This window comes from Phocoena phocoena, chromosome 7, assembly GCF_963924675.1.
Source record: "Phocoena phocoena chromosome 7, mPhoPho1.1, whole genome shotgun sequence".
NCBI classification, from domain to species: Eukaryota; Metazoa; Chordata; class Mammalia; order Artiodactyla; family Phocoenidae; genus Phocoena; species Phocoena phocoena.
In genome coordinates, this window is record NC_089225.1 from 113,221,438 (window position 1) to 113,237,083 (window position 15,646).

At 55.9% G+C, this 15,646-nt stretch overlaps 1 protein-coding gene across 1 annotated transcript in view; it reads left to right on the plus strand.

Annotated features, from left to right (window-relative positions):
* Positions 1–14,715, plus strand: part of TWIST2 (twist family bHLH transcription factor 2) — a 51,502-nt gene extending 36,787 nt beyond the window's left edge. The window contains exon 2 of the mRNA XM_065880883.1: positions 14,008–14,715. The gene's annotated coding sequence lies outside the window, so the exon portion shown is untranslated. The remainder of the gene's footprint in view (positions 1–14,007) is intronic.
* The last annotated feature ends 931 nt before the right edge of the window (positions 14,716–15,646 follow it).

The window sequence follows — 15,646 nt, forward strand, 5'->3', positions numbered from 1 at the left end:
CTCCCTGTCCGGGCATCCAGGGAGGGGCTTTGTTGGCTCTCAGATGCTTTGCTCCAGCAGCCCCCAGCTTAGGAGGGGTCTCCGAAGAGCCAGTGGTTCCGAGAAGCCTGTAGAAAAGAGGGGACACATGGTGCTACCACACAATCTAGGACATGGGGTCCCACTGAGGTTTGCTTCCAGAAATACACGTACACACACGGGCGGTCACTTCTCATTCGTGCCCTCTTCTGTGGCTGTGTGGGAAAATGCAGAATAATTCAGGCTTTCCTTTCTTCCTACTCAAAACTTTTTTGAAAACACAATACATTCTGTAAGATTTATTTGAGTCTGCCATAATTTATTTGAGTCTGCTGTAATTTATAAATGTGGGATTTCAATCCAGGAAATTTGAACTTTTAAAAATTGAGCAATAATGAAAGCATTTCTGTATCTCTTTACTTGGCCCTGGGGGCCGAGAGCCGTCTGGGATGAGGGCATGACTCAAAACTCTTGCGTGGAAGCCAAGGCCAAGAAGGCCCCTGAGAGTACCTGTCCCCCAAGACCTGCCCTTCCCAGACTGGACTGCTCAGGCCCCAGGGTCAGTCAGCACGGGGGCGTTACCAGTGGGCTGATAAGAGTCTCATGCTAAGTGAAGTAAGACAGAGAAAGACAAATATTATGTGATATCACTTATATGTGGAATCTAAAACAAATGAGACAAAATGAACCTATTTACAAAACGGAAACAGACTCACAGACACAGAAAACAAACTTACGGTTTTACCAAAGTGGGAAGCAGGGTCGGGGAGGAGGGATAAATTAGGAGTTTGGGATTAACAGATCCGCACTACTACATATAAATAGATGAACAAGGACCTCCTGCACGGCACAGGGAACGATATTCAGTCTCTTGTAATAACCTGTGATGGAAAAGAATCTGAAGAAGAGTAGATATATGTAAAGAATATACGGACGTGTGTATTACTGGAGCACCAGTTCGCAGTACACCAGGAGCTAACAGAACATTGTAAATCAACTGTGTGTCAATTAAAAAGAACAGAGTCTATCGCCCACATTCACGGGTCCTTTTAGGTTCAGTGCAGACAAAGGAGCCCCTAGATTTGTGTATTGTGCAATTAGAAGTTTGAATCTCAAAAGCAAATGGTTGGGAATTACAGCTCTCTGTTGGAAGGGGAGTGATGGATGCCTTTTTTAGGAGGAAATATCTAACGCTTTTTCCAGAGGCGACACCAACTCCAGGTGCTTTGAAGATCAGCAGGGTAACACTGACCTTATCCGGTGGATGGGGACCCCTGGTTGACCCTCTCCGGCTGACAGCAGACCCCCCTGTTAATGCCCCCGGGACCCCACTCCCTCTACCAGCAGCCGGAGCATCTGTACGAGATTCATCACAAACTTACCTCGGGGCTGGCTGGCGTGAACTCGACTTCTGTTTCTGTGTCTGCTGCCCCTGGGGCTTGAGGGCTCCCAGGTGTCATCTGGGGGTAAGAGGAGAGTCCATCAGATGTCCTTCCCCTGGCAGGCCTACGGGGTGAGCGAGCGAGGGTGTCGGCTTCACCCACCAGCAGGAGGCCATGGTTGTGAGCAGCGCGTGGAAGCCCAGCGAGAAGACACACGGGAGCCACAGGCCGGGGAGTCGCCCTCTCGCTGGGGCCGGGAGCTGGCGGACAGGGCCTGCGGGCTGCCTGGGAGGGGTGGCCGGTCTAGGAACCCCGAGTTCTCTCTGTGTTTGCCCTGAGACACCTGCGCGCCTGTCCTGGGGCCCATCAGGTGTCTTTCGGTTGGAGTTAGTGGCCACTGGGGGCAGGGAGCCGGGCTGTGCAGGAGGGGCTGGATTCTTGCAAGCGCGAGAGGTGCCGTTTAGCAGCCGGGCTTGTTCGTGGACCGCTTGCCGTCTCTCTGCCATTTACCTGCTAAGTGGACCGTCCATTCACTCCCCTTCCCCTTCAGCTCTCATCGGCCGTTAAACACGCACGGTCAGTTTTACTTCACCACGTGCTGGGGTGTTGACTGGTCCCTACGGAACCCACCCCAAGGCCACTGCGCACACCTTTCCTCGGGGCCCCGGGGCTGGCCTCCGCCGGGAGGGTCAGTGCTTTCCCACCTCAGCCCTGGCGGCTCACAGCCGCGTGGCCGGTCCGGCTGGGGGTCGCTCACTCTCCCCGTCCTGCTTCTATGAGCTAGTTTTACCCGAACCCCTGAGGCCCTTCCACGCTTGAGTGTGGGCTGGTCGATTTCTAAGTACGATGTTTCCCAACAGAGATCAGTTTTACTCAGGTGGTGCTGAGGTTTGAGAATAGGAAATGGGCTAAAAGTAACTGAATCCAGAGCTTGGGAAGCAAAAGGCCTTGCCGAAGGGCTGGGTTAGCCCAGCCCGTGGCTGGTCTGCGGAAAGCTGGGGTATCCCTGTGCCTAGAAGGACATCCTCCCGCCAGGGCCCCCTGGGTGCTGTTGCTTTGTCAAAATCAATCCCATATCTCAAGAGGCTGCCAAAATCAGGGTTCCCAGAGATGGGCAGGACCGGGGATTGGGCCATCGCAGGATTCTGAGTAAGGTTTTTGCATTCTTCTGGATGTGCACACCTATTTGCATAATATTTCAAAAGTAGCGTATTTTTTTTCTGGGTGGTCGGAAAAAGGAGGGCCCAATAAAATAGATTTAGGTGCAGTTATTTCTGTAAACCATTTTGCATTTTAAAAATTGCCTTCTTTTCTGAGATTAATCGGGGAACTAAAAGCTGGCAGTAGTCAGGCAGAGGTTATCGTCACCACCGATGCATTCCTAGAAACAGTGTTTCTATCCCCCATTTTTCGTCGTTCGTGGGAAATGTTCTTTTGCATTTTCCAGGCTGTGCTCCCCCGTAAGAGATGGGGTGGCACGCTCTGAAGACAGCGGGAGTCTGGGCTTCATTCCCAGCTCTCACTCCTCTGCTCTGTGACCCCACTGCTTTGCAGCCTCTCCAGGCCTGGGTGTGTTTACGCTGAAGATGTGGAAATGAGGGCAGAATCCATATAGGAAGCCAGTTCCTGGCATGCTCACTGCCCTCCAAACGTGCAGAAGACTGCTCCCAGCCAGCCCAGCCCCCACTGTACTGGGCCTGCCCTCCCCAAGGTCACCTGCTGACCGCCCCCATGGCCAGGTGCAGGTCCGAGCTCTCCCCTGCGATGCAGTCCTCCCGCCAGCATGGGGCGCTAGCAGCCAGCACCACCGGCCTCTTTCAGATGGTCCACACTCAGTCTCCCCACCTCCCCTGAAAGTGTGGCCCTAAAGGCCTGCAACCCCCAGTTCTGCCCCCGACAGGAGGCACAGAAATGGAGAATGAGGCCTGGGTTTGGGATCCAGAGGTCTGGGTCCAAATCCTAGCGAAGCCAGGTACCCTCATTCCTTCCAAGGGGAGGGTCTTGCTCATAAGTCTGAAGCCCCCAACCCTCTTCTGGGGTTCCAAGCCGCACATCCTGCTGAGTGAACTTAACCTTCATGGTGTCATGAAAGCACTGACAACTCAGCCCGACCAGCACTAGTCTTATTTCCCCACAAAAGCGCCTTCTCTCGTGACCCCCGTTTAGTCCCTGGGGTCACGACCCCTCCTGTTGCCCGAGCTGGACCCTCGGTCGCCGCTCACCTCTTGCTGATTCTCCAGCGCTGCTGCATCTCCCCAGGGTCCTCAGCCCTTTCCTCCTGGACCACAAGGGGGTCCTCCCCATCCTGGCATCCTTGGGGCCGCCCCACCGTTATCTCGGGAAAGCCCAGCTCATCGTGCCGTGCACTGCTTAGTACCCCTTTCATTGCCTCCCCACTGCTCTGTGGGTCCTGCCCATCTCTGCCCCCCTAAAAGTTGCCTTCACCGTTACCCCAAATCCTCACCTTCCTCCAGCCCACCTCGCGTGTGCCCGTGCACCCTCGCCTCTGCCCACGAGGCCCTTCCCCATTCCCACCCAGGACCAGACTCCTTGAAGACCCAGCGCCAGCCCCTGATCCCGTGAAGAGCTCCCCAAAGCCCTGGAAACTTAATCGTCGTGCTCTCTGTACTTTAGTGTGTGTCTTTTAATACTGTTATGATAACATTTCTTATATTTTGCCATAATCATTGTATTTATATTTGTTTGTATTTTAAAGTAAAATAATTGTAGACCTTTACGTACCTGTATTATACCTTCATTAGAACACATTACATTTTTGTTGTGATAATGTATTTTATTGTCCGTCCCCAAGGGAACTATGAACTGGTTGAGGACAGGGGAGCCTGTCCTCCTCATACTTACAGGCCAACATCCAGCAGGACACCTGATGTCAGAAAACCCTCAGTGAATGTCCTCTCGAGCTGGTGCTGCCGTCACTGGGACCCTTGTATCTCTCAGATACTCATTTGTCAAATGTGCAGAGACATTTATTAACTCGGTGCCCCCAGGTTTGGACCCGAGTGAAGGGTGTTGTGGGCATGAAGTCGGTCGTGGGAGACGAGGGACTTCCAGCCCAGGGCTTAGCTGACCTGAGTTCTGCTGCTGACTCTGCACCTGCCTGGTGACTTGGGATGAGTCACCCCCAACCCCAGGCCCCCATCTCCGAAATGATGCCATTGGATGGACCCTCCTGAAAGGCACTTACTTTGTGCACCTCCAGCCTGAAACGGGGCGCCTGCAGCGTGACTGTTTACTCCACCCTCTAACACTCATGAGTTTTATTTGGAAGCTGAATGTAGTGACATCTGGAGAAATCATAATTCACCGGTTAAACTAGTTCCTGGGTTTGGAGGCCTGTGGGCCAGGAAGAGGCGGCATCCCCCTCGTCTCTGGTTACTCGGGACTGCTTGCCCTCACTGTCTCTGAAACGTGGGAGGACCCTTTGCAGTGTCGCGTGACTCATGGAGAAGAAATGGGACGGTCTCCCTCCGAGGCAGCGCTGAGGATGGGTCCGCGGGGACCCCGGGCCTTCCTGTCATAACTCCCCTGGGAACTGAGCAGGGCTGGCCCTGGGGAGTCTCGGGCTGCCGGGGGTGGGCTCTGCAGGGCGGTCTCTCCAGGCAGTGACACTGGGAGGCACCAAGTAGGAGGGGCCTGCCTGGACGCCCAGAGGCAAGCATGCCCCCTCCCCAGCCTGTTCTCAGGGCTACTTCCCCATGGCAGACAGGTCACTGCAGACATAGCCTGAGTCACTGAAGCCAAGCCCAAGCCGGGGCCGGGGAAGAGACAGAGAGAGAGAGAGGGAGGGGGGGAGAGAACGCTGTTTCCACTTGTAAGTGGATGTGAAGTTCTTGGTCCCCTGGAGAAGCAAAGCCACCAGCTCCCCTGCAAGCCACCAGGGAGCCATAGGAAAGTCCTGGCATCGTAAACGCGGTCATTCCAAAGAGGATTCCTCTTTCTCACGCACGGCGGGCTGGCTGGGGTCAGACGTCTGAGTCGCGGAGCTCGGAGAGAGGGGCCATCTGTCCTCACCCTCCTTACCCTTCTTCCACTGACCCCAGACCCTGAACAGGGCAGGGGCCCCTGGCAGGTGGCGTCTGCAAGCAGGGGGCTTGTCTGGGACACAGAGAGGGGGCAGAGAGCACAGGGGGCGTCGGTGGCTCCAGCACAGACGGGCACGGTCCCTCTGGAACCCACAGCCTGCACCCGTGTCCGGGCAGCAGTCCTGAATGTCACACTCGAGCCGAACGCGCAGGTCCTGGAATCTTTTGACGTCCCCGCAGAGCCGAGAGGAGCAGGCAGTGCCTCAGGCATCCCCGCAGGGCAGCAGAAGCCCCTCCACCCGCTGGGGGTCCTGGGAGCTTTGTGGTATGGTGGGATACCTCCCACCCAGCCGTTCCCCGGAAAGCAGGACTGTCCAGAAGGGATGGGCCAGCCCCCGGCAGAGCAGCTCCGGGTCTCAACTCTGGCCCCATTTGCCACCTTCTTGCCTCTCACTGGCCTAATGAGACTCACATGGCTGCAGCCTCTGTCCCACTCTTTAACAAAGGGCCCAGGGGCCTGTAAAGAGAGGCCAGAGTGTCCTGCCTTCCCAGCCGCTGCTTGGTTCAGGGACCACTTACAGCCCCTTAAAGGGCAGGGACTCGCAGAGGGAGGGAAGGACCGGGCGAGGGAGGGAGGTGGGACAGCCGTCCAGAGGAACCTTGTAAAAACGTCACAACCTCACAAGCCCAGTGCTTTCTGCTTTACATTTGCTGGGAGAGGAAGCAGTTTGCCTTTTGTCTGTCCCTCCTTCACCCCACAGGGATATGTCCTTAAACTGCTCCTTTGAAAATCAAGTCGCAGTTAATAGAGTCCAGCCTACGGGAGGATAGCTCCGGGCTCCCTCCTGCTGTTCTAGGGTTTGGAGGTGGATTCCCAAATAGTCATTGGGACGGGGTCCGTTTTGTCGTTTGGCACTGCCAGTTCTCTACCCTTCTGACCCTTGGGGCTTCCAGGCCCAGCTCACAGCCAGGAGAGGCCACAGGGAGGGAGGGACCCTGAACTGGGAGGACAGAGGGCCCCCATGTGCAGGGGCAGCTGGACCCCCGCCTCTCCTATCGCCCAGGTGAGCCTCGGCCGCTGGTCCCTAAGGGAGGGGGTCCTGTGTACATGCTTTCCCGTTACCCAGGCCTGATTGGAGCTCGCTGCTCAGAGCTTCGCATTCTCTCCAACGAAAGCAAAACCGCTCTTTCCCCACGTCCCTGGACAAACATTTGTCACAGAAACTGCCTTGGGGCAAGCGGCTCTGGGGAACGAGCTTTGATCGGGCCACCCTCTGGCACTGCCCATCCCGGCCAGGCCAGCCGGCGGCAGGCAGGGAGGCGGCCAGCGCCTGCCCGCACCCAGTGCCCCATGGTCTCTTCAAATCCCCTACCCAGAGGGAAGAAGAAAACCCGTCCGGCTGAGTGGGTGATCCTTCCAAGACTCCCTGCAGGGGCTGTCGCTGGCACCCCTGCTGCCCACGCATTCAGGTGGGTGGTCATCGAGGTGCAGCCAGACGAGCCGGACACAGGTCGGTTGCACAGCTGTGTCCACTGCGTGTCCCGGGCGGGCCCCGGCGGGCCTCCGTGTCTGGGGCTCTCAGGCAGGATTGTAGCGGCTGGCACAGCCTCAGGGCCGGGCAGCCCGCGGGGGCCCCGCCCCCGGCAGAGAGCGTGATGAAGCTGGAACTCTCGTTTCTCCACCCAGCCACGTGCCCCGGCAGTCACAGCCCATCGCAGCCGCAGTCCATGTCTCTGAACAGGGATGTGGATGACATAGGCTGTGCGCGACCCCCCACTTCTTCCTGCTCGGGGAGCATCTCCGGAGAACTGGGATTTTGCCAGCGTGCAGGAGCTGATTCCTCGGTTCCGGGCCAGACCTGCCGTCTGCATTTCTCACTGGCTTCCGTGTGTCGCTGACCCTGCTGGTCTTGAGGAGAAGAAGCGTAGAATAAACGGGGGTCCGAGTGCATTACAGAGTGCGGGTGTTACAGGGAGCCTGGGGCTCCTGGTCGCCTGGGTGACCTTCACCTCTGCTGTGTGTCTGACCTCCTCATTGTAGCCCCTCTTGCAGCAGGTATCTATTGAGCACCTACTGTGTGCCAGGCACTGCTCCAGACCCTGGGGACCCAGCTGGGGAAGAATAGCGCCCTCTGCCCTCTTGGGACAGAAAGAGCGTTGACCACAGCGTCTTACCTGTTTGTCTGGTTTGCGGTGGGGGGGATTGTTAGATCATTTGTTGCCATGCCTGCAGAGACAGAGCCCGAGCTACTTTTCATCTGATGGAAGACGTTTCCTAGTAGTGTTTCGCAGAAGCGGGACCTGATAGGTGTACTTCCTGAGGTCTTAAATACCTCATGTTTCTTTCCCTCCCCACGGGGTCCATGGATTCTTGGGGAGCAGAGCTCCAGGGACGCCGTTCTTCTCCACAGAAACTCTGGGCGTCCTGGGATTGACAGTTAGCGGGTAGTGTGAGCACAGGGGAAGGCACCCCAGTCTGGTTCTTTTTTTGTTTCTTTTTATGCCTGGAAGCCTGTAGGAGGTTTTCTCTAGTCTCAGAATCCAGAACTTTGTGATGTGGCTCTGTTGCTTGTCTTGTTGGGTTTCCTTTCCAGAACTCGGTGCTCCTTTTAATCTGAAACCCTCGATCTTTCTTGAGCGTGGGGACTCTTCCGTCGGTATCTCTCCTGTGACCGCGTCCGCTTCCTCCTTTCCACATACCTTGTCTTTTTGCTCAGATGCCGAGAGATTCCATGAGTCAGTCTCCAATTCATTAATGGTTTTTCATCAGTATCTGTTTTGCTATTTTGTTTCTATTATTTAAAAAAATGTCTACTAATATTCTTTGTGTGATTTCCAAGAGCGCTTTTCCTGTCTCCTGGTTGTTCGTGCCCTTTCAAAGCAGCATATTCTCATTTTATCCACACATACTCCTCTGGCTTCTCCCAAGACGATAATTTCCGCTGTTTTGAAAGCTGGATCCCCATTCGCTGGGCTGTCTGTGTGGTGCTCAGCTTGGCAGTTTCCCCACTGTGGTCCTCAGTTGTCTGATGCGAATCATCGTTTGTTTTCTACTCGTATTTACGGCACGTTTTGTTGGTGATACGAAGTTGGCTCTGTCCCTCCAAACCACACTCTTGGGAGCTGTGTTCAAACGGCCAGGAGGCTGTGGGCAGGCTCGGCCAGGGGACAGAGGGCCCCCGTTGAAAAACAGTGCAGGACAAATGCCCAAGAGGGAGGGGGGCTGGCCCGTGCAGAATGGGCGAGACCCACCAGGGAAGGTGGCAGCTGTCAGCTCTCCACCCCTGGGTCCATCACTGCTCATCTACCCCTGGCACATTCCACCCCCGCCCCTGCACAGTGTACCTGGGAGCCCAGGTGTCCAGGGTCGTTGTTTTAGGCGTAGTGAACGGGAGGAGGGGGCAGCAAGGGCAGCCTGACGGGGGGAGCCCCTTCAAGTGAGCTGGGCAGTGCCAGGGGCCTGTGGAGGCAGAGATGCTTCCACTTTTCATGCTGAAGGGGCAGTGAGAGCTGTCACGACGCCCTGGATGTCTGCTCTGTGCTGGGGACCATGGCTACGCCCCCGGGCCGCTGTGAACAGTTCCTGGTCTCCTGACCCTCGCCTTCTGCCCCCCAGTCTCCACTGGCAAAGCCTCAGGTGTGCACATGTGTGCGTGCGTGTGCTGTATCTGACCAGGAGACATTTCACATCTGTGGTCCTCTCCCTCTGCCCTTATTCCTCACCCTTCCCTTCTGGTTGCAGAGTCTTAGCTACACTTCCTCTAAAAGAGCTGTCACTGTCTACCCTGAGCTCTAGTTGTTTATAAACATGTTACTCCTCCCCCGCTAGATTGCTCTGATCCACCTCTGGGCTTTTTAAACAGCTAACAGCATTCCTGGCACATGAAAGATGCTCAGTACATGTTGGAAAGATAGATGGGTAGATGGAAGGGTGGATGGGGGGATAGATGGAAGGATGGTGGGTGGATGGATGGTGGGTGAATAGAAAGAAGGAAGGGAGGCAGGGAGGAAGGATGGTGGGTGGATGGAGGGATAGATGGAAGGATGGTGGGTGGATGGATGGATGGGGGGGTGAATCAGTGAATGGATGGAAGGCCTTAAAATGAATGCTTCCCTCTTAAGCCCGCCCCTGCCTCACTTTCTGGAGAACTTTGTTGATGTGCCCCTCCCTGTGTCAGGCCCTAGGGATACAGATTCGAATAAGACCCTCGTTGCTTCTCAGTGCCCAATGCTTGGCGTGGGTGAGAGAGGGGGACGGCCAGCCTCTCAGCCTGCCCCGCTTCCTGGCCGGGCAGACAGATGCAGCGTGAACTGTGTACAGGACACACGCACACGGTTTCAGGTGGCTCTCACACGCGGGAGGCTGTCGGGGCCCCAGATGTTTTTCATTTGTGGCTGAGAACGCCGCCCATGTCAGCAGACACAGCTGGGGTCAGGGTGACATCAAGGCGGTCGGCCCCGAAGGCTCTCGGTCAGAAAGACTAATGAACCTGCCGCTCGCTCCTGCCCAAGCCCTGGGCCCCGCAGGCATGTGGAGTGAACCCTGAAACCTGCGCTCCTGGGGGCGGCCCTGTCGTTTCTGGCTTTCCACGGATGATGCTGTATTTCCCCTCGGAGGGCTGGCGCAGCTCATATATCAAAACCTGCTGTAATTGTTTCCTCCCACTGAGGAAGGCTTCCATTTAGCTTTCTCTAGCTGCCCCCCTTATTAATTATCTAATTACATCCACATTCTCCAAGAGAGAGCAGCCTTTGACTTTCTGCCCAGGACCACTTAAAAAGGCTTACATATTTGGAGTGCTCTGAACTTGAAAAAAAAGAAGTGCATGTGTGTTTCCACGCACTGGAGTTTGAGGGAAAATGTGTCTTTGCTTTTTTGCAGAGCTTTGTCTTGAGGCAGTAAAGGTTTCTAGAGTTCCCTGATCGGCTGGGCTTTAGTGTGGAGCTCAGGGTTCCACGGGGAGGGAGCTGGGGGCGCAGGAGGTCAAGGCACATACCTCGTGCTGCCCCTGCCCAGTGGCATCAGGCCACACACACCCCCGCCCCCCCCCCACACACACACGCTGTAAATTTGGGATTGGCTGCAAGCTGGCTGGGTGTGCTGTAGAGCTGGGTCCCGCAGGACTGGGCAGTCAGCAGTCCACAGCCCCAGAACAGCAGGCGACAGGCCAGCAGCTGCCCCAGCCACACGCTGCCTCTTTGGGGTGAGGTGAGGGGCCCACTGTGCTCACCCCCAGGGGCCTTGCCAGCGCGTGCTGAGGTCCTTGGCCAGGTGCTTGTGCCCCGTGATATCCCCGGGGCCCTCCCGCCGTCCCCACTGCGGAGACGTACGACCTTGGCTTACGGGGCTGCGTCACTCACTCTGTAGTCTGGTGCTCGGACACCCTGGCCCAGATCTTCTCTCCGGCACATTTTCTCTAGGACGTCGGTGGGCGCAGATGGCAGCCCGTGAGGTCCTGAGCTCCCTGCCCGCGGGGCCCGCCCAGCACATGCCCCCTCCCTCTGCAACATCACTTGGTCTTCCACCTCCCTGTCAGCAACAAGCTTCACTCCCCAGCGGGAAGGCAGGAGTGTTTCTGGTAGAGCGTGGCCTTTGTCACTTGAATTGGTTCCTGGGAGCCGCACTGGCCAGGTCCTGCGGGAGGTGGTAGACATGGGCGTGAGGGGCTCCGGAGACGGCGGCTGGAAGCTGGCCCCAGAGCGGCATTTTGATCGACCCACCTGCACTTTATGGATCAATTGCGTGAGCTCCGGGGCTTCGTGGGGCTGGGGATTCAAGAGTTGTGTATCTTGATCGCACTGGAGGGTGCCAGAATCCACAGGTGATGAAATAGCGTGGCGCATGCGCACAGACACACACACACACACACCTGTACAACCTCCTTCCACCCCAACACACACACACACACACCTGGTACAACCTCCTCCCACCTCAACACACACACACACACACACACACCTGGTACAACCTCCTCCCACCTCAACACACACACACACACACACACCTGTACAACCTCCTTCCACGCCAACACACACACACACACACACACACACACACACCTGTACAACCTCCTTCCACCCCAACACACACACACACACACACACACACACACACACCTGTACAACCTCCTTCCACCCCAACACACACACACACACACCTGGTACAACCTCCTCCCACCTCAACACACACACACACACACACACACCTGGTACAACCTCCTCCCACCTCAACACACACACACACACACACCTGTACAACCTCCTTCCACGCCAACACACACACACACACACACACACCTGTACAACCTCCTTCCACCCCAACACACACACACACACACACACCTGGTACAACCTCCTCCCACCTCAACACAGACACACACACACACACACCTGGTACAACCTCCTCCCACCTCAACACACACACACACACACGCACCTGGTACAACCTCCTCCCACCTCAACACACACACACACACACACACACACACCTGTACAACCTCCTCCCACCTCAACACACACACACACACACACACCTGTACAACCTCCTTCCACCCCAACACACACACACACACACGCACCTGGTACAACCTCCTCCCACCTCAACACACACACACACACACACACACACACCTGTACAACCTCCTTCCACCCCAACACACACACACACGCACCTGGTACAACCTCCTCCCACCTCAACACACACACACACACACACACCTGGTACAACCTCCTCCCACCTCAACACACACACACACACACACACACACACCTGTACAACCTCCTTCCACCCCAACACACACACACACACACACACCTGGTACAACCTCCTTCCACCTCAACACACACACGCACACACACACATCTGGTACAACCTCCTTCCACCTCAACACACACACACACACACCTGGTACAACCTCCTTCCACCACCAAACACACACACACACACACACACCTGGTACAACCTCCTCCCACCTCAACACACACACACCTGGTACAACCTCCTTCCACCACCAAACACACACACACACACACACACACACACCTGGTACAACCTCCTTCCACCTCAACACACACACACACACACACCTGTACAACCTCCTTCCACCACCAAACACACACACACACACCTGGTACAACCTCCTTCCACCTCAACACACACACACCTGGTACAACCTCCTTCCACCACCAAACACACACACACACACACACACACACCTGGTACAACCTCCTTCCACCTCAACACACACACACCTGGTACAACCTCCTTCCACCACCAAACACACACACACACACACACACACCTGGTACAACCTCCTCCCACCTCAACACACACACACACACACACACACACACACACACACCCCTGGTACAACCTCCTTCCACCTCAACACACACACACACACACACACACACACCTGGTACAACCTCCTTCCACCTCAACACACACACACCTGGTACAACCTCCTTCCACCACCAAACACACACACACACACACCTGGTACAACCTCCTTCCACCTCAACACACACACACACACCTGGTACAACCTCCTTCCACCTCAACACACACACACACACACACACACACACACATCTGGTACAACCTCCTCCCACCCCAGCACACACACACGCACATACACACATGCACACACACACGCAGCTGGGTACAACCTCCTCCCACCTCAACACACACATACACACACACACACACACCTGTACAACCTCCTTCCACCTCAACACACACACACACACACACACACACACCTGGTGCAACCTCCTTCCACCACCAAACACACACACACACACCTGGTACAACCTCCTCCCACCCCAACACACACACAGGCGTGTGGAGTGAGGTGTGAAGAAGCCTCGTGTGCCGAGGTCCCTCTTGTTTGTGATGCTTCACGAGACTAGTGCAAGGTGATACCAGTGGGGGAAGCCAGGTGAGAGGTGCATGCGACCTCCCTGTACACTTTTGTTTTGCGTTGTCTGTGAATCTGTAGTTTTTTCAGAAACACAGCTGTAGAAATTCATCCCCCTCTGACAGCTCCTGCCCAGCGGCCGTCCCATTTCTCTGCGTCCTCGCCCCCACCCCTCTGCAGCTGGCTTGGCTCACACCGCTGTCCTGAAGCCCCTGCAGCCGCCTCTCCCCAGCACCCCTTCCCCTTCCATGGTGGGCTGCTCTTCTCCGTGGGAGCTCCACTAGGGAGCGGCTCACCCACGGGGTCAGCACCGCCCTGCAGGGCACCTTGCGGGGCAAGGCTTTGGTGGGCACAGCAGACAGGAGATCCAGCCCTCTGGGTCTGGGTGCAGCCGGAGAGGGTGGAGGTGGGGAGGGGAGGGGGGCTCCAGGCCTGGTCTGGGTCCCTGGGGGCAACGGCCTGCAGGTGCCCAGTGGCCCTGACTACTGGTCACCTGTCCAGCTTCTGCCGGGGCAGACAGGGGGCAGACGGGTGCCAGAGCGGCTCGCACGTCTCCCGTCCCGTCCGGGGGCTCCTGAATGAGGGCGGTCCCTGGACACTGAGAGGTGTGGCGGCTTCTCAACCTCCCTCTACCTTGTTTTCCAGACTGTCCCGCGGGGCTGAGCGCACGTGGAACTGGGGTGCATCCGAGTCTGTAACTTCTGAAACCCGAATGACCTCCGGGAAACCCCCCCTCTCAGTGCTCCAGCACGGTGCCTAGACGAGGGCGCAGCGACAGAGCCCGGACCGCACGGCCCCATCCCCGAGACGGGCTCCCCAGAGGAAGTGGCGCACATGGTCTTTCTTGCCGGTGACATGTTCGTTGCCGTCCTCGCCGCTGTTTGAGGGTGGGAACAGACCCAGGCCTGGGTTTTATTTTTTATTTTTATGTTTTGAGGGGGCGGGGATTTATTATTTCTGAAAATCGCTGAGTTCAGGAACACATTTACAAGGATTTTGGATTTGTATTTCCCTCTAAGTGCCTTTTTTTAGTGTATATTTTAAAAAATAAGCCAGAAATGCCTTCCTGTACAATTCTGTTTAAACTGGACCAAGGCTCTCAGAAAAAGAACCTCGTGCTCCCTTCCCACCCCCAAGCCCCTGCATGATTGTTTCAAGGAAGCCTGGAATTCTTCTCACTTCTCCCCTTTCTCTTTCTCCATGATCTGCTCAGCTAACCTTTTTTTTTTTTTTCTGTTTCAGTGTATATGTTGCTTATTTGTTTTATTTATTGAGATATTTGTAACAAGCTCAGCGACTGCAGTGTGGCTGTGTATTCTGCTCCCTCCCAGGAACAATAAAGACGTCTTTGCAGTCCTGGTCCTCCGTCTCTTCTTTTCTCTACTTTGCAACACGAGAAAGGGCCTGAGAAAGTTGGGACGGGTTGCAAAAATAACTATCATTTCACTTTAAAGGGGACCGGAAAGGATGTGAGACATTTTATAGCATACGTGATAGTAGAACTTTCTAGAAACTACCAACACTAATGCAGTTGAGTGTGTTAACAGACCCAGGCCTGGCAAAGCGGATGAGGTTGGCCTCAGCCCCTCTAGGTGCCCATCTTCTCACCTACCCACGCCCCAGACTCAGTTGCTAGAGGTACGCTCTCCAGACCATTTCTTGTTCTTTAGATCAAGAGTCACCCATCCTGTGTCCCAGGCCTGCTCTTCAAGGTCAGTGCTAGCCAGTGCCAGCGCTGCAGAGCCTTCCCAGGTGGAATTCCTTACTCTCCCCAGACATGACATCCATGCCCTCCTTCACACTTCTCCCAGTGGGTTACAGTCTGCTCTGCATATGTCCAGTCCCCCTGATAACATGAGCTCTACAGGCAACTGTCCCACCCTCCATAGCCCTGTATATGCCACTGGGCCAGGTTAAGGTTGCAGCACTTGTATGTGCAGGTAAGGATGGAGCTCAAGAGCAGAAGTCCCAGGAAGGCCACAGTCCACAGTCTGCATCCAAGAAGGAGAGGCTGGCTGAGGTCTGGTCTAGGCGGGCAGGGAGACGGTGCAGACACACTCCATGTGGGGCAGGAAGTCCCGCGTCCCACCTGCTGGCCTCCCTACTGTGTCTGTGGGCTTCACTGGGGGTTGGGGAGGGGCTCCCAGGTTAAGGGCTTCTGGTGGGGGGAACTACAAGTCCATGGGTCACCACCTTGAGCCACCAGAGACATGTCTCCTGGGGGACAGCCGATACCTGGGGCTGCTGGGTGGAGCTGTCCACAGATGAGAGGCCACCCAGCTCC